The sequence below is a fragment of the Zonotrichia albicollis genome, chromosome 18, assembly GCF_047830755.1.
Source record: "Zonotrichia albicollis isolate bZonAlb1 chromosome 18, bZonAlb1.hap1, whole genome shotgun sequence".
NCBI lineage: Eukaryota > Metazoa > Chordata > Aves > Passeriformes > Passerellidae > Zonotrichia > Zonotrichia albicollis.
The window spans coordinates 1,428,811-1,447,677 of NC_133836.1; the positions used below are offsets into that span (position 1 = coordinate 1,428,811).

General features: G+C 45.7%; 1 protein-coding gene across 2 annotated transcripts in view; it reads right to left on the reverse strand.

Annotated features, from left to right (window-relative positions):
• LOC102068110 (transmembrane protein 132B) overlaps positions 1-18,867 on the reverse strand; it is a 212,072-nt gene that overhangs the window by 93,600 nt on the left and 99,605 nt on the right. The window contains exon 1 of one of the 2 annotated variants that reach the window (XM_074554627.1): positions 17,687-17,918. The exons of the other annotated variant lie outside the window; for it this stretch is intronic. The gene's annotated coding sequence lies outside the window, so the exon portion shown is untranslated. Of the gene's footprint in view, positions 1-17,686; positions 17,919-18,867 lie in introns of those variants that run through there. 2 annotated transcript variants of the gene reach the window in all.

The following is an 18,867-nucleotide window of genomic DNA, read 5'->3' on the forward strand; positions in this document are numbered from 1 at the left end:
TGGAAGCCTCAGGACTGGAGCAGGGCTGGCAGGATTGCAGCTTCATCCCAGCCCAGCAGCTGTGGAAGGGCTGGGACAGCTCAAGGTGACCATCAGCCCATTTTTAATGGCACACTTAGACAAACACCCAACATCTCTATGCACTTTGTGAGGCTGGAAAGGGGAATTAAAAGCACAGTGCCCTGATAATCAGAGTATTCAACCCAAAATAATTGTATTCACCAACATCCCAACAGTGAGACCAGTAATTCCCAGGTATCAGCAGGGAAATGAATCCAGGTGCCAACTGCAGTCCTTCCAGCCTGGAGCTGCGGCGTCGCTGGAGGAGGAGGATGTGCTTTTTTGCCTTGTTTCCCTGCTCCTCCCAGCGGCAGAAAGGGAAGGTCTGCCTGCTGGCAGCACAGCACAGACTGTTCTTCCCTCCTCGCTGGCCATTCCCACTGCCCCTTTAGCCAAAAACCAGGAAAGGCTCACTCTGGTGCTCCACATGCCCTGGGTGAATCAGGAAAAATCTCTTACATGACCAAGAATTAATATTCCATTGCCTTGAAAAGCCTGTGACTACCTGTCAAATACAGTAATAGTAGAGCTGATGAAATAAAGGCATCAAAGATAGGGAAAGCAGATTCAAAAAGAAAGAAAAAAATCTTTCCACAGGATATTAGTTTTGGCTGAGAGACTCCTCATAGGTGCTAGCATCTAAATCAGCAATTTGTATTTGCCTGAGCAGGACAAGAGATCTCATTTCACAGAGAGAGGTTCATCAGGGAAGCTGTTCTGAGCTTTCACCCAAAAATTCAAACCTAAAGTAAACAAAAATAGAATTCCTGCACAACACAAAACTGACAAGAGAAAGACATCACATAAATCTCTGCCTTTCCACAACTGCTGTTAGTCCTGGTGGATCCCTGCAGCTCTGCAGAGCTAATTAGCAACATATCCCAGACTTGGCATGTCTGGCTAAATTCTGAGCTCAGTGATTCCTGTACACCAAAATCTTACCTCTACAGGTAGGGTGTTGACTTTTAATATCTTTACTTAAGCTGAAAAATACTGTCATGTCCAATCAGTCCAAAGTTTGTCACTCATGAGCTTTTCCCTCAACCTCAGACCTCTGTATTCCCCAAGAAAACAGAAATAACAGAACATGGGATGGCAAAGGCCACGTATAATCCATTATTTGTTTTATAGTAATAGGTTGTTAGAGTCCTTCTTTCAAGGTTGGCATTTTCTTTAATGAATCACCTTTCTCCACAGTTATTTTTAATGTACTGTGCCATGTTTCTCATAGAGCCTCACTCTCTTTTGCTTAAATGCCCTGTTGGCATTTAATTTACTGAAACGAAAGGATTATCACCATATCTTCCAGTTAGATTGGGATGATTAAATGCCTACCACCATACCATTTTTAAGCAGCAGCTCATTTAGCCTCAGTGAATTGTCACATGTACAATCCAACTTCATTGTGTGTTGTCATTGGAGAAGTGAAATATTGTCACTTCCAGCATAGTTTGGGACACTCTAAATTGACTCAGAGGTTTCCTCGTGCACAAGCAAGGACAAAGCAGGACTGGAGGTCACCCAGTGGATCATCTGGGCTGCCCTGCTGCATTTGTGAGCTGTGTTTCAGCAGTGGAGCTGTGCCTGTTCTTCAGGGGCAGGGAATGTTCCAGAGCCTCGCTGCCAACACGCACAAGGCCGCTGGACCAAAGCGGCTTCAGCTCTGTAGCCAAAATACAACAAAACTCCCCCCAAAATGGCTTCCCATTACAAAACTGCTTGTGAATCCTAAACACCCAAGAAAAGGTTGACATTTCAAACTGCAGGTGAATTCATTCCCTTTGAGCTGCAGCAAGTGCACCTCCCACAAGATAAAGCTCCAACAAATGCCAGCCCCAGCTCTCTCTCACCTCAGGCAAAACCAGAGGCTATTAGAGAAGCTGTCTGCATGCTGTTGGTACCACATAAAAACAAACACTGCCTTGGGTTTTGTTCAGGGAGCTCCATAAACACCGGGCCCTGATGCTCAGGATAGCTGCAGGCCTGCAGTTAAACATGGGAGTGTTTTCCTCACAATTCCATTCTCCTGCTCCTGTCCTGTACCAAAGTGTGACTCCAGATTTCCACCACCTGATCCAAAAAACCAAGAATTCAGGGAAGCTTTCCCACCAGCTTGGCTGGAGGTTGGATTGGGACCTTTGAAAGAAGCTCCAAACACATTGAGTGTGGATAAATGAGCCACTTACTCTTGGCAATTCATGTCCAGTCTCCAAAACCCACAACATTCCTTTTCCAAACCACAGGATGGACTCTCTGCCCTTTCTCTGGGTTTCCTATCCCTTGCCATTGTCCCTTTTAGACAGCTGTCCCTCCATCCCGGGCCCCAGTGACCCTGGCACACACATGGACACACAGCCCTGCTGTTCCCTGAGCCCTGCCAGCTCTCCCATCACATTCCCACAGCATCCCCTGCTCCAAACACGTCCCCAGCCCCATTATTCAAACTCTTAAGGCATCCTTTGCCTTCCTGGTCCTGGTAAGTCAGATTATCTCATTAGTGCAGACATTTCACTTCTCCTGACAGCTTCTGATTTGTTTCAGCAAGTGAGAGAAAGCCAAGGAGTTACATAAGGGAGGACTTGTCTTCAGAAGCTCTGCAGACAGCAATCCCTCATCTTGATAATTTTTAACAGGTAGTTGCTTTCTTCTTTTTCTTCCCCCCCTCCTCCTATCAGTTTCTCTTTTTATCAAAGTACAGTTAAGCAGCCTGACTGGCTTGCCAAGTTTTTAGAAGAGAAACTCCACTTCTCTTGCCTTTTTGGTTGATCTTTTCAAGCTTGTCCTTAAACAGTGCTTTTAAATGTTGTTGCTATTATGGTAAAAAAATAAAAGAGAAAGGAAAAAAGGCCTTGATAGGTTGCAGACATGGTCCTTGGAGGTTTATTCCTTACCTCAATCTCCTCAGAACTCAGCCCAACAACTCCTTTACAGCCAAGCTCCTTCCCCAAGGAGCTGCAATATGCACACATCCCTCCTTTCCCCCCTTTGTTCCCATTTCTGTTTTCCACTCCAGCCCTGTGGACAGAAGCTCCTCAGGCAGCAGCAGAGGTTCACACACCCTGCTGCATTTGGGAAACAGCACCATTCCCATGGCTGATGTGCACCACAACAGCCATAGGCCAGGGCATAAAATTCTCACTTCCACAACAAAAATTGAGTGTTCTCCATCTCAGCCATTTGAAAAAAAATATAATCCTTAATATGAAGCTTCACCCTGGAGTCTGGCAGAATAGTTCCCTGCCTTTTACACCCTCCCTGTCTTTGCCAAGTGCCCAAATCCATTACCTTGACAACCCAGTGCATCACTGTAATAGCATGAGTCAGCCTGGCACTTTTTGTGACCATAACAAAAGCAGATTCCCATCGATTGGCGTGGAGCTCCCTGCTCCCAACTATAATTTCAGAAGGATTCTTGCTTTAAATCTCATTGCTCTGTGCTTTGAGTCTTGCCAAACTTGTCCATAGACCAGAACCAGTGCCTTGCTTTATGGTCTCTTTTTAATGGGTTTGTCTGTATTCCAAGCCCCAGCAAACAAAACAGATCAAACCTCTCCACTTAGCGTTCTCACTCACAGCTTCCTCCTCATCCTCATGTGCCCAGTCTCCCCAGGCTGAGCTCAGTGCCTGCACCACTCCCACAGCTGCCAAGGGATGGTCACAATGTTCTGCTCCAGACTAAACCCAAGCATGCAGGAGTTTCACTGCAAACCTTTGGCACTGCAGAGCTGAACCAGAGGCTTTGAGCAGGGAAGGAAGGAATGAGGGGCATAACAGCCCTGTACAGCAGGTTTTGTGTCAGAGACACCACAGCAGGTACTGATGCAGGGGCAGGGCTGCCTGCTGACCAGCACACCTGGGCTCACCAGCCAGGTAAGCAAACAGGTTACAGGGATGTCAATAAGGAACTGTCACCACTAGCACATAGCAGTACATCATCTTCTACAGCAGCCACGAGAAAAGGGCTCCGATTTCTTGTTTTGTTTTCCTCTCCTTGTCAATATCCCCGTTTTCAGCAGCTCTCTTTATGGACGCAGGGACACCTGATCTCTTCTGCTTTGTGCTACAAGAGGATATTCCCCAGCCTGTGGATGCCAGGCCACAAGCAGTGTCTCCCTGGAAACACTGCATGGCACTGCACAGCCCACACTGCTGAGGGAAATCTGATTACCATGGGATGTCCTGAGCAGAACATTTTCCATGTGCTTCTTTGGGACAGCATTGGAGTGCTCAGCCAGAAATTCAGAGGTTTTCATCAGAGGGATGTGTTTCTGCTAAGCCAAAATCCACTTTAAATCAAAGATCCTTGCAGGAAAGATGGGTGGGACACCTCAGCACTTCCCTAGGGCTGCTGGGGTGCTGGGAGCAGAGCAGGGGCAGGGAGAGCCTGCAGGGAGCACACTCTACCCTGGCACAGCCTCACAGGAGCCCCATGGGCATCTCAGGTGTCCCAGGAGATCCCAAGCATTTCACAGCCCTGAGCCTCCCATCTGTTCCTGAGAATGGGATAAGGATCTAATTAAGGGGAGATTAACAGGATGGGCTGGAGGCAGCAGAGTCTCTGCTGGAGGAAACTCAGTCCCCTGCTGGAGCTCTCAACAACTCCATGCAATGGTAGAGAATGGTGAAAGGCAACACTTTCCTTGTTTTCAATAATGCTCCATGTAATAGAGCAATGGCCCTGTCCTGTCCCCAGGGGAAACAATGCTATAGTTCAGAGAAAAAAATGGAAGAGAAAAAAGATAAATCAAAGCAAGACACAAATCAACTTCCAGCCCAGCATTTTGGGCCAGTCAGTGATACACAAGTAAAGACAAAGCATTGTGGCCCATCCAAAGAAAGGAGGATCCTGGCAGGACTTCAGAGACCCAACCTGCACAGCACGTGCTCCATCTGCAGAGCACAGGCCACCAGTGACCAGGCTGTGCTGGACTGAGAAGTTCTCCAGCCAAGCTCCAGGGTGACTGATGGTGGTGCAAATGAGGCAACACTGCAAGGGAATAAACAGCCCTTCAGTAAAAATGAAAAGAATGACCCAACTGACCAGAAGACAGAACTGCCGAGGGCCCAGTAGAACTTTCTGTCACACTGCTGCAACCTTCAACCTGAGTTAGGTACAAACATTTCTAAAATCCATGCTCATTTGTAGGCAGAGGAAGAGAGTGTCCATTTCACAGCCTTCCCTTGGCTGCTTCTCCTCCTGTGGCTATCAGAGACCTCAGGTTCAGCTGGAGCTTTGCTGGGGAGCTGAAGCCAGCACTTGGAACTGGTGCTTTAAATTCCCTCATCTGAGGACATGGCCCAGGCCTGCCTCAGACTCATGGGTGCTGCTCTCTGCCTGCCTGAGGAACAGGGACCATTCCCAACCCTCTCTGATCACTGTTCCTGAGCCCCTTGTCAGAGAAGCAGATGTTAACATTCCCATTTTATGGCTAGAAACTGAGGCACAGAGGCTCTGAGTGCCTTGGCCAGACCACAGAGGGAGCATCTGGTTTAGCAGAGAGCTGCAGCCCAGCTCCAGCACAGGCAAGCAGCCAAACTCCTGGAACAGCTTCTGTCAGGAACAATTCCCATATGGAAACATGCCACCAACACAAGGACAGCCTAATTACAATTAAAAAGGAATCTTCCCATACACAAATAGGGCAGCAGTGCCCAATGTATATTTAACCCTTTCCAGCACTGAGCAGGGAGGCTCTGACCATGCACAAGGGCTTTGGAGAGCACTGCCACCGCACAGAGGGCACAGCCAGGCCTGGTTTGCTGCTCAGGATGGTCCCACAGGCAGCCCTGCTTTTCAGAGAGCTCTGTCCCAGCTCAGCTGAGCCTCCCCTTGCCTGCCCTGCTGCCATTTCCCTGCAAACACACTGCTCACTGCACTTAAATCCCCTCTGCGCTTCCCTTCGGAAGGGAGGATTTCAAAATTTGATTTGTTTTACTCACTAAGTACTCTCTGGTATTCCCAGCAGATCCTTTAGCTGACAAGGTTTGTACTTGTTGCCACTTTGTTGTGTTTTATGAATGGGGCCCCAGCAGAGCCCCATTGAGCACAGCACTCATCGGTCTCAGCGTCACACACAGAGCTCCTGCAGGCAGAGCCCTCGGCCAGGGAGCACAGGAACTCCCCCAGCAGGACATGGGACACAAACCCAACCATCTCTGCAGTTACAGCATGCCTGACAAACATCTGTGCATTCCAGGGAGATGTTCATGTGGTTCATGCCATGGTGAGGGTGCCCAGGGGTGGCACAGGGAGCGTGGCAGTGCCCACCCCTTCACAATCCCCTGCTCTGGGATCCCTGGTGCTCCTTCCCCAATCCCAGGCTGGACTGCCATCCTTGGGGGGCTTTAGGGCACCTGTGTGGGCAGGGCTGCTCCTTGCTGAGCCTTCTGTGCCTTCCCCTCACCTGCACCTGCCCCACTGCTGGTTAAAGCATGTGGTGAGCCACAGAAGGGTTGCTAAAATCCCTTTCAATTGTTTCCTCCTCAAGTAAAGACACAACTGGGCAGTCCTGATTTGTGATAATAATGTGCTTGGTGTGCCATTGAGAATTAGATCTTTTCCTGTAGGTAGAGGCTCAGTAGGAGTATGAAAACATAGGCTTGGATTATCACTACTGCTACCTCCAGGATAGTTAGTAAGAAGAGAACGAGTAGGTTAGGAGTGAAACTGCTGGTTTTGTGGGGAACAGGGCAGTTGTGGCTGTAGAGATGGGTTGGATGACCAGGAGTCAAGAGGTGTTTCACCAGTGCAGCAATGGGGTGAAAAACCTGCAACAATCAGATCAGCCCCAGTGCTGAGGGAGAGAACAGCCCACGAGGAAGGTGCTGCCCAACAATGCATAAAAAGCTCATCCCAGAGCATGATCCCACCTTGCAGGCAACTGGGGATGGAAAACAGCAAAGAAACACCAGGAAAAGAAACTGGAGATTTGAGCCAGTGCTCAGCCAGCACATCAACTCACCTCCCACAGCAAGCCTGGAATTAAACCCCTGTACCAGGAATTACAGGGCAGCTGTTGTACAATTTCTGTACAATCTCTATCCTCACACTTCCATGGCAGAATATTTCACCCTACAACGCTGCATTCAAGGCTGACAGCACAACCATCAGTGGGATTCCGTGCCCAAAGTCCTTAACAAAGTTTGCTGCCTTTGAAAGTGCATTTTGTAAATTCTGCTCCTCCGAGCTCTCTGCTGTGTGTGTTCAAAGGGAGAGGCAGGGTGTCTGCCAGCCGCCAGCACTGCTGACCTCACAAAGCTCCAGCGCCTTCTCCTGCAGCCACAAACCCCGGCAGAGCCACCCCTGCTGCTGCTGCACTGAGCAAACGGAGCTGGATGAGGGCACTGCAGGTTACTCGAGTTCCCAGGGAAATTAGCAGGAGTTTTTTCACTCACCTCCCTAGGAACAAAACCTCTCTGAATAATTCCTGCCTCCCACCAGTCTGCTGCTCAAAAATCTTTTTGGCTGGGATTCATCAAAGCAAGCCATAAAATTTCAGTGAATTTAATTTAGGCTTAGGGTCAAGTGTGTGGCACCTTAAACCCCCCAGAATTTTACTTTATTTTCAACAAAATTCATTTTTTCAAAGCATGTAAGAAGGTGAAAGTAAGACCTTTCCAAGTATCTCTGCCTTTAAAATTGGTCTGGTATCATCTTCATTAGCATGTGTCACATTACACCAGAGACAGAGTTTGCTGTGAGTGACAGAACGTGGCAAGTCAGGACATGCAGGTGTGTGACAAACAAAATCAGTGTAATCATGAGGCTCAGAAAATTGCTTTTAATGTCATGTTTATAGATGTAATTCTGTAAAATTACCTGGGCAGGATATAGAAGGATTCTGCTTTACACAACTGCCTGGAAATCCTAAAATTGCAGGTATGGAAGTGGGACTTCACTCACATTTTACTGCAAGGACATAATGCAGAAAGTAAAGATGTGTCAAGCAGCAAAGTGACATTTTAAATATTGGTAAATAAAAATGGCATTCAGTTCTTTCCAGTCAATGGTGGGAAAAGGTTTTAAATACAAGCAAAGAGTTGAGGAGGGGATTGGGAACAGAACTTTCCAGCCCATCCCACAGACAGTCTAGGACCTACAGCAAATATGTGAAAAGCATCACATTGGTAACTAAAAATAAAATGCCACTTCATTTGGTGGCTGTGCAATAGTGATTTCATACAGTGCCATTAAAGGTAAAATTCAAACAGGAGGAACTGCTGAGTGCTGCTAAACTGCAGAATTTTTAAGTTCTTTTGAGGCAAGAACATGTCAATCTTTTATATGTCTGCAAATGCCATGAACATCTACAGCAGTCTACAAATCATAAAGGGAATGATACAAGCAAACAGGAATTATGGGATCTTATCTCTCTGGCAGATTTTGCCCTATGGATAAAGTAGCTTACAAAGCAATAATGGAATATTATCAGCAAAATAAAGTTTTAGTGGCTTTTTATTCTTAGCAGCATTTTCCTAGCACCATGTCAGTAGAAGCAAAGCTTCATCTGGGACCAAAAAGTTCCGATTTGCATATGTTATCATGGAAAATGAGATTTTATTCTGCCCTTGCCTTCAGAAACACTGAGCCATGCATAAGATCAGATCACAAAATTAAAACAATTTATTGTACTGGAAGTCTCTTCTGTTGGTCTTGGCCAAGTTCCCAGTCCAAGTGATTAGTGAGAGCACAGAAATACTAATTAGCAGGGCAGGCTCCTCAGGACCTGCCCCGTTTGTGTTCAGGGGGTATTAACAGGTACACCAACCATGCTCACACTAAAATTACTGCCTGCTCCACCATTAATCACCACGACAGGAAATTCAATGAGCACTTGCAGCACACAGATAATTTATGCCTGGAGCTGAAGCCCTCCCTGCCTTGGTGTGGTCCTTCAGCAAGGCCTGAGCACCAGCAGCTCACAGACATGGAAATCCCACCCTGCACACTGAAAGCCCATCTAAGGATTCCCACAGCTCTAACTGCTCTTTCTTCGCTCTCATTTTTGAGTCTCATGAAATTTTCAAGACTTTTCATCAGTCAAAACAAGCAGAATCTTACTTTTTTACATTCAAATGCAGGAGCAATCCTTCTTCAGAATCACTTGACTCCAGAAGTCTGGGATTTGGAATGTAAATATTTGAGAAGACATGATAGAAAAAGTGACTTGTCAATATGCATCATCGTCATTCCTTAATAAAACCCCTCCGTGCATGAGTACCAGCCTGTCCTGGTGTTTTATGGCAAATGGGTGAAGCCAAAGCTGAAATAGCAACCAAATAAAGCTTTGATTAGCAGGAAACCAAACTAGATTGGCTATGAAGGGAAATGTCTTTCATGTCATCACATAAAGAGTTGTTTCCTGGTTTTTGTCAAACACCAGCAGCTGGTGTGAATTCAGAGCTCCCCTCTTGATCTCCCAAAATCAAAGTCCCATCAACTTTAGGAAAGCCTTGCAGCATGAGACCTCCAAAAAGAAAACTTTCCATTGCAAAAAGCGCTGAGGAAAGAGCAGCAGAATTGGCTGCATGAGAGAAAACCTCCAAAAAGGAATTAAAGGCTCCTCCTGGACTGGGCCTAGCCCTGCCACATCCCCACTGCAACACGCTCTGCTCATTCCAGAAGGCAGCTCCCACATAACGGTTCAGCAACCTACACTGCTGCCAGGAATAGAAAACTACATCAGACTTCAGCAATTAAGTTTTTCTGTGCTACATAAGCAGGAGAAGAACCACACAAAGAAAATAGCAGCACAGAAAATGAACAGGATGAATTACAGGCATCAGCAGTAACAGATAAAAGAATAGCTGCTTTCTTTCATTCAATAATGTGTTTGGAGGAATAAAGCTTGTGCTGACAATGAAAAATGTAACAAGTGGGACTACAAATAAACTTGCAGTTAGCATTCATTTCGTCAGAGAGAGTCCAAAATTCAGCTTAAGGTTCACATTTTGTAGAAAATTTCTACCCAGGTCAAAGACTTATCCTACAATTTAGGCCACAATAGACCTTGCAATTGAATTTTATTTGGAGTGGGAGGACAGATTGGGTTAAGGAAGGTCAGGCTTGCCAAAAAACATTTTAGTTTTGTATTTAAACATGAGTTATGACCGGGGGGGAAGAAAGATAGTAAAATATGAATGGGGGCTTTTGTGTGTTACTATGCTTTGTTAAAAGAATCCTTATCTACAGCATAAAAGGTACTGGAATCTAATCAACTGCTCCCAGCAGGAAGCCAGGAGTAGCACTTGCAGAGTGCAGCAGGCTGACAGATAATCATGGCTGCAGCAGAATTACAGCTCACAGAGCCCCAGCACTGCTGTTGATCTCTGCTGGAGCCTCGGGGTGGAGGGAGAGGTGAGCGAAGGAGCCCAGCACACATCCCCTCATCAAAAAAGGGGAAAACTGAGGATTAACTGGTGCCAGCCCCAAAGCTTCACCAATTCACTCAATCACAAGAGGCAAAACCACAAATTGTCCCACTGCAGGTGATCAAACTTCTGGTTCCATTCAATTCCTGCTCCCACCCATCCAGTTCTCCAGCTCTTTTTATGCTATTTATTGCTATATATATATATAAATATATATTTTGTAAAAAGATCACAGAGTTTGTTCTGTAAAACACCAAGAAAAGATCCCTACAGTGGTTTTCAACACTCATGCAAAGAATAAAGGTACAAATGCCTGGATAGCTCCAAATCAACAGGCATCTGCTGGTATTTTCAGCTTCTGAGAAAACATTGGACACTTTTTTCCCCTCCACCACAGAACACATCTCCATTCATCTGGCTTGGGGTTGCCATCCATGTAAAACACGAGTGATTGGAAGAGCTGAGCTCACTGTGGAGCAGCAAACAGCCCCTCAAAGGGAGCTCAGATCTGCAGAACAGCCCTGGAAATGCTGCTTTGGGATGGAGAGCAGTGAGACGAGGGAAGGATAAATGTTCCAGGGTGTGGAGGGAGGAGCAGAGCTCTGGGTCCTGCCTGAAGCAGGTGCTGGGCTGGGACAGCTCTTATTTCATGCAAGTGTCAAATTTTGGGTGTTAGGAACCCGGGGAGCTCTCAGGCTGAGGTACACATTGCTGACCACGCTGCAGAGGGGCAGGGCCCCCCATCTAAAGGAAATCCTGAATAAAGGGGTGCAAAACAGAGAGAACAGCTGCTCTCTGGCTCCCTGAGCACCAGCTGAGCTCCCCAAAATTCTGCCCCTAAACAAGCACGAGTCCACAGGGACCTGGGCACAGCCTCCTGCAGGTGACTCCACACAGCCACAGGTACCAGAGGTGGCTTTTTGGAGCCTGTGGAATTGACTAATAAACAGCTCATAACAGCAATAGGATGACAATTGGTAATCAAATGAAAATATTCAGTATGAAAGAAGTCATTTTCTCCTACAAGGTGTTGTTAAGCAGCAGTCACAAGGTGTTGTTGACTGAATAAATAACAATTTTCATTATTAAGGCATTCATAGTCAGTATGTTCCATACTCATCATTATCATTTTTATTAAAAAAAGTCTACTTTTCCTTTATGGCAAGGCTTGGGTATGACAGATGATCCATCAGCTTATCTGCTGATTTTTAATGACAGCATTTTGCATTCATTATTCCCTACTTAAATGACTCTTTTTAAAAGAGGAATAACTTATTTCTTGCTCTTGTTACCAGAGAAATTAACTGGTACACCATTAAGAAGTGCTTGTCTAACAAAAAGATACACCAGTCAGACACTTAGAGAACCAGCAAGGACATAAATTGTCCAAGAGGGAGAGTGAAAACAGGAACCCATATATCCAAAAACCTCCACTCTCCCCTCACTGCCAAGGTCAGTACTTCCAGATTTAAATCTCTGCTCTGAAAACTCCTGAGAGAAAAGACAAAATAATTCTTTAGGCTTGTTCAGGACTGGTGGCAGCTGAGGGGCTGAGCTGGGGGAAGCCTTGGGGCAGGCAGGGATATTTCCCAGGGAAATCACAGCTCAGAGAATCCAGCAGTGCTGGGAAATCTCTGATCAATGGCTGAGCCATCCTGCTGCTGCCCCCCAGCCAGCACAACCAAAGAGCCCAAAAATGCAGCACCCAGAGCACACCCAGAGCCCAAAAATGCAGCAGAGCAACCCCAGCAACAAAGCTCTCCTTGGGACTTGTCCATGCCCAGCTTTTGAGCACAGTGAGCCCAAGAACTCCAGAAGAATTAAACCAGTTCATTAATTATACCAACAACAACAAAAAAAATTTAAAAAGGCATTTTTGCAAGATCAAGTTATTGGCAGTTGGTTTTAAGGACAGCTTTTTTGCTAAAGCTGTAGTGATTTGCCCTAATGACTGCAATATTTCACAGCAAACCCCTGAACAAGTGTCCTGGGAAAATCCACACAGACCAACTCAAAGAGAAGGAATAAACACAGCTTCTGAGTGCGAGTTCCCAAAGACAGGACTTTGGGAATGACATACCCAAATAAAATGGCATTTTCAGCCAAGTGCCAAGCGGAGATTCATTCCCCTGTTACAGCCCTGTGCAAAGTGCTTAACTCCCATTTAATGCTCCTCTCAAATAAACACCAGTGTTACAAGAAACAAACAAAAATCACACGCTGACACTGACAAAAGCATCCGCCAATTTTCATGTTTTCATTTTACAACAGTTTATAACTTTTCAAGTTAACCATAAAAAACATAAACATAAAAAGTTAGTAACTTTTTAAGTTGTAAACACAGGTGAGGCATATTAATGAAAAAATGAGTGAAAAATTCTAACTAAAGCAAAAAATAATTTATGCAGAGTTAATGCTGGGCTGTTTTATAATGTGTTTGGCACAGATGATTCAAATAAATCAATGTAACAAACTTAATATTTGCCTGTCTAGCAACAGCACCTCCTAACAATAAAATGAGTTTAAGTTTTGGCTAAATGCCTAATAAATGAGTTGTTAGCTTTTGTACTTTAATGCACTGGCTATTAAGTAAGCAAGTCAACACATCACGAATGGAATCCAAATGTGTGCACTAGGCTTTGCTTCAAGCCAAACTCATAAACTGGTAAAAGAGGGAATTAAACACACCTCAAACACCAGCTCCCCGATTTCACATTCATTCAATAATCTTTTCCAGTCTATTATATCAAAGAACAATCCAATTATGGTACTTAAATCCCTATGCACAGTTGCCAAAAATAATTTCCCTAGCAACACTTGAAATATCCCCAGAAATGTTCCTGCACTACAGAAAATTCCAGTTTCTGATTTCCACAGTATTTCAGGTGTGACACACTAATGCCTGTCATTATAGAGAACGTGGCTCACCATCAAAACTTATATTTTCTGCAGATTGGTGTCTCTAATTGCGGGCTCTGAGCACCTCCTTTATCATCACACCTGCCATGACAAACCAGACAGGTACTTCAGAGCAAGTGGGTACTTAAGTGGCACCCTACATCAAGGGGCTCTCCTGAGCCTGGAATAGGTTTGCAAGCTGGGACTGCATTAAAAAGTACAATATTTACAGAACAATCAGGTCATGCTTCTGTGCCGTAAGGGCTTGGATCACGTCTCCTCCCTCCCTCTGGGATTTCCAAAAGGATCCATGAGGATTTCCCATCAATGAGGGGTTGGAAAGTATCTCGAGGTGCTGCACAGAAACATAAACTTGTGCAGATCTCACTTTTATAAGATGATTTGTACTGAGTTGTGTTTCCTGGCTATTCACCCCAACAAACACCAAGGAAAAGGCTACTTCAACTCATCAAGGGGAAAAGTTGATTAAATTATGGGAAAAAAAAACCAAAATCCAACCCACAACCATTTTATTCCTGGAGTCAGGACTCATTCTGAGTGCTGAGTTCAGCAGCCATGGTTACCTGGGCTTTATCACACACTTCAGCTATCAATTAGCACAGCTGCAAAGTGCCACAGATCTCTGCAAAGCTCTTGAAATTCCCCACAATTGGGCAGATTTTGGTCATGGACCTGCTGAGGCACCCCCATGGCACAGCCTTGGAGAACCCCACTCACTGTGAATGTGCCATCACTCCCTTTGGCACCCAGGGTGGAGCCCTGCAGCTCCAGTGGGTGAATAATGATTTCAGCAGACACTCACTCATCTGCATGCACTGCAAATTGGCTCCCAGCCTCCCTGCCACATTCCTGCACTCCTCATTATACAGACCACCCTAGCCTGAAATTAAACTTTCCCAACTGTTACATCAATATTAAGCTTCACGTTGAGGAATGATACACCCAAGACCGAGGTAATTAGGTCAAATTAAAAAACAAGACTAATTTCAGAATGATTAGGTTCGCTTTTCTGTTGCTCAGAATGGGATTTGGATCAGGTTCTATGGAGTACATTCATGAAGAGTTCATTTAAGCCGCTCCTTTGCATGTTCATCTCTGCACCAAGGAAGAGACCCAAGAGTCTGGAGTTCCAATATTTGGTTTTGTTGCCTTTTTTTTTTTTCCTAGTATTTTTCTAATTTACTATAGTCCCATTAAACAAATCTGCCAAAAGAAATTTTCTGCACTTTCTCTGGATTTGCACAAAGCTTTCTACTGGTTTGGCAAGTCCAGAGATCTTTGTCAAACATTAATTTTTCTAAGTAATTTTCATGCCTCTGTTTGTATTGAGTTCTTCCAACAAGAGAGGTTCCTTATTTTCCAAAATTCCCAGCCAACAGAACATTGACTTTACACTGCACACCAGGCTGCTCCGGCTACCAAAGGTGCATTTGTTCAAAAAGATTCTTTTGGGTCATAACAAGGGATGGAATAAGATGGAACAAGAAGAGTGGCTGAGCCATCACCTCCCTGGGCTGGTGAAATGAGCCAGGAGCATTTATCTGCTCTGGCAGCCACTGCTCCCTCTGGCCCAGCTCTGTGGGGTTCTGCCACAGCAGCACTGAGCCAAGAGAGAGGCAGGAACAGCCATCCCAAAGGGCTGCCTGGCCAGGAGGGAATCCAGGTGGCACCCAGGATATTGGGCTCCCTACAGGAGATAGAGACAATTTCATTTTTCTTGGCCTTAAATGGAAAAAAAAAAATGGAAAAAAAAATGAAAGAGGAAAAAAGACCCTCCAGAAATGCTATTTGATTCTCACACCACAGTTTTCTACAATAAGCTGTCCCTCCTACTGCTGCTAATTTGTCTATTATTTTTATGTCCTCTCTAAGCTGCTGTGAGGAGTCAGTGCTTTCATCTAACAGGAACATTGCCAAGCTGGCCTGGCTTCTTTCACACAAAAAGGCTGAGATGTAAAGAACAAAGGTTGGTTAAAATGCTTCTAACTCAGGTTTTCTTTGTGACTCACTGGAGTTGCTTACGTTTGAAATTGTGTGGAGATGCTCCTCACTGGACACTCCTCACACAGAGAACAATTCCATCACTCACAACAGAGGTCACAGCCTGAAAACTGCTGCATTAAAGATAAAATCCTCTTTGTCAATGGCTGTGGGGACAGAGCTGCCTTGGGGGTGGCCAAAGGCCAGGAAATGAACTCCTGCAGGGCCTAAAGGCCATGGGCATCCCACAGCCACAGCACATTTCCTTGCCCAAAACACCTCTGACCCAAGGAAAGTGCCTAAGAAGAGGAGGGAAACACCCAAGTGCACAGCATCTGTGGCTTCTTCCCACACCTTAAGCACCCCTCATTTTTAACTCAAAGCTTTCCTTTCCAAACCAGCTGAAGTCTGGCTTCATGGAAATATGGCTTTCATAGTGGCAAGAGTTCCTGAGGAGCTCCAATGTCCTCACCTACAGCAGTCTGGCAGGGGTGACAGCAGTAGTTTTCCCTCTCCATCTCCCTATTCTTTCCCCTCCCATCTCCCTGGTTTTTCCCTCCCCATGTCCCTGCCTTTTTCCTCCCCATCTCCCTGCCTTTTTCCTCCCCATCTCCCTGGCTTTTCCTCCCCATCTCCCTGCCTTTTTCCTCCCCATCTCCCTGCCTTTTTCCTCCCCATCTCCCTGCCTTTTTCCCTCATCTCTTCTCAATTCTTTGCTGCCTGCCTTCCACACCTCCCTGTGTTTCCTTTCTCCCCCTGCTCCTCTCACTCATTCCCTTTCTGGTGCTCTGTGAACTCCATGGCACCCAGCCCACTGCCTGTGCATGGCCTGAAATAAGCCCCAGCAAGGCTGGCTGTCTGCAGCAGTTACTGCTCTTTTGTGCACAGCAACACATGCCATTGATCTCCTGTCAGACAACTGCTGCTGCTGGTGGCACTTTACACGCTGCTGTCCTGGGGCCAGGCGGGTTCCTGTGGCAATAAACACATCAGGAAGTGTTTGAGTGCGCGGCCTGATGCCCTCCCCAGGGTGGGGAACAGCACTCTGTGTGTGTACACTGGCTGCAGCCCATCTTTCTGGCATTATTTATCTTCCAGGAGCTCCAGAGCCTGCCCTGTGCTGAGCTGACACTGGGTACAGGCACAGCTCGGCCTGCAGGAGGCCAAGGCACTGCAAAAATCAGCTCAGCCAAGGCCAGGCTCAGCCTGGAGAGGGGGATTGGGAACCTCTGACCCACAGCCCCTCTCCTGATGGCTTGGAGGGGACATCAGACCTGAGTCTGTCACTCTGGGGCTGAATGGAGGGGAATTCAACACAGAAACAGCCCCAGAGAACTCAGAGGGAGAATGTCCATCTGGCAGAGGGGTCTGAGCACCCCAGGATGGCCCAGGTTGGTTCTTGGCCCAACAAGGGGGGACTGGAATGTGCAGGGGGAATGGAGCTCACAGGGCAGGGACAGCAGGATCCCTGTCACAGCTGTCACCTGTGCCCCAAACCCTGCCACAAACCCTGCAAAGTGACACAGAGAGGGAAGGACAAACCCTGCCCCAAACCCTGCCACAAACCCTGCCCAAGTGAACACAGACAGGGAAGAGCCCCAGCTTTTGTTTTCAAGACATACCCAAAGCTTTGAAAACAAAACCAAATGATCTTTCCTCAGCTGATCATCCATGCCAGCAACACATATTTAATTTAAATAAATATATGCACAAATCTTAACTGGCAGCAAATTTTACGTCTTTCTTTTGGCTGATATTCCTGGTTCAAAGGGTATTCACAAGCATAGGAAAAGAAGTGAATTATTTTAAAACAGGAGGATGCATTTGCATGCCTATAAATACATAACTGCTTTTCCTGTTTCAAAGCTACATTAAAATTACAGTTTTATAAAATAAGTTAATAATTTGAATTCTGTAAACACCTCTTAAAACAGTAAAGAAACTGAATGATCATAAGAGAATCTTAATTTTTCATTCAAGTTTAAAGGCAGAGGATGTAAAATGTTAGAGTTGGACTGCATCAATTTAAAAAATACATAAACTTCCATGTAAGAGAATAAATACTTCTGAGGACACCTGAAAAAAAAAGCCTTCTGAAGATTTCACTCCTTCTACTTCTGCATACTGAGTGCCCCTCATGCAAGTTTAATTTATGCAGTGACAGATATCCTGAGAGACAGAGGCTGTATTAAAGACAGGAAGATAAAATAATCCCAAGGTGAGAAGCACCAGTTTGGTCTCAATAACACTCTACTCAGGACCGCAGGTTAAATCAATTTGATTAACTTTGCTAATTAGCATAAATATAACCTTCCTGATTAAAATACTAGTTTGTCAAGGATCAGACTCTCCTTACCTGGTAATAATCCAATCCAATTTAATGGCTGTTCCTGAGGAAGAGAAATCATCTCTCAGTATAATATTCCCTTTCAGAGCCGTTGAAACTCTCTGGCCCAAGTTTTGTGCTGGTGCCACCTCCTCTGTCCTGAGCCACAGGCTGGGTCACATGCAGAATTTGCTCTTCAGCTTTGCAGCAAGGAGAACATTGAGCACCATGAAATATGTTCTGTTCTGGAGCCTTTCAATGAGACCATGGAAACTGAGCTCCTGCTCAGCACTGATTTGAAATAACCTAATCCTGTAAAATGCTAAATCACCCTGGCAAAGCTCCTGCAGTCCTGTTCCCCAGGATATCAGCCCTGAGTTATGGGGTAGCTCAGCTTGCCAGGATGGACCAGGCTCTCAGGGCATTTTTTCAAGCCCTCTTGCCCTGGTCCCACTGCAGGCTAATTTGTGGCATGTTCTGAAATGCTTCCAGAGAACTCTCAGGAGCAAAGGACACAGGAACTGCAAGGCTCTATCCATCTTTTGACAAATGCAGTGGAAAAAACCTGCATGGTCTGTACAAAGTGGGATCTGCTTGCAGGAAACCACCAAGGACTCGTGGCTGGTAAACTCCCAGATTTTGGCTATTTCAAAAGCGTTTCTTGACTAATTCAGCAGCTCAGCTGTTCTGCACAGAGGGCTGGAAACAGCTGATTTTAGCAAAGCCCACCACTCCCCTGCACTCAGCAGAAATCCACACGGATCCTTCCCCAAGGAATGGAAGTGCTGGGTCCCAGCTGCAGGCACAGAGCAGAACTGTTTGTGCTTGAAGAATAAACTGTGTCTTTTTGGACCAAAACATTGCTGCTTCAACTATGCCAACCAAAATGAGATTTTCTCAGAGCTCTGCCCCAAGGAGAGAGCTCGAGGGAGAAGAGGTGCAGATGGCAACAACCAATCTCCTCACTCAATGAGGGACAAAAACCTCCTTTGAGATAGCAAAAGTAAGGGCAAAGCAAGGCTCCACACAGATGAGAAAAGATGTGGGCAAATATACTGGTGTGTGTATATTTAAAATAAATCTCTTCTTTTTATGCTCTTTGTTCAACTGCATTATCAAAAAAAGAGGTTTTAAATACAAGCTTATGGGACTACTAAAGAGGTGAATTTATGAATGTATTCCTAACAAAACACACTCTTGAAGGCTTTAAT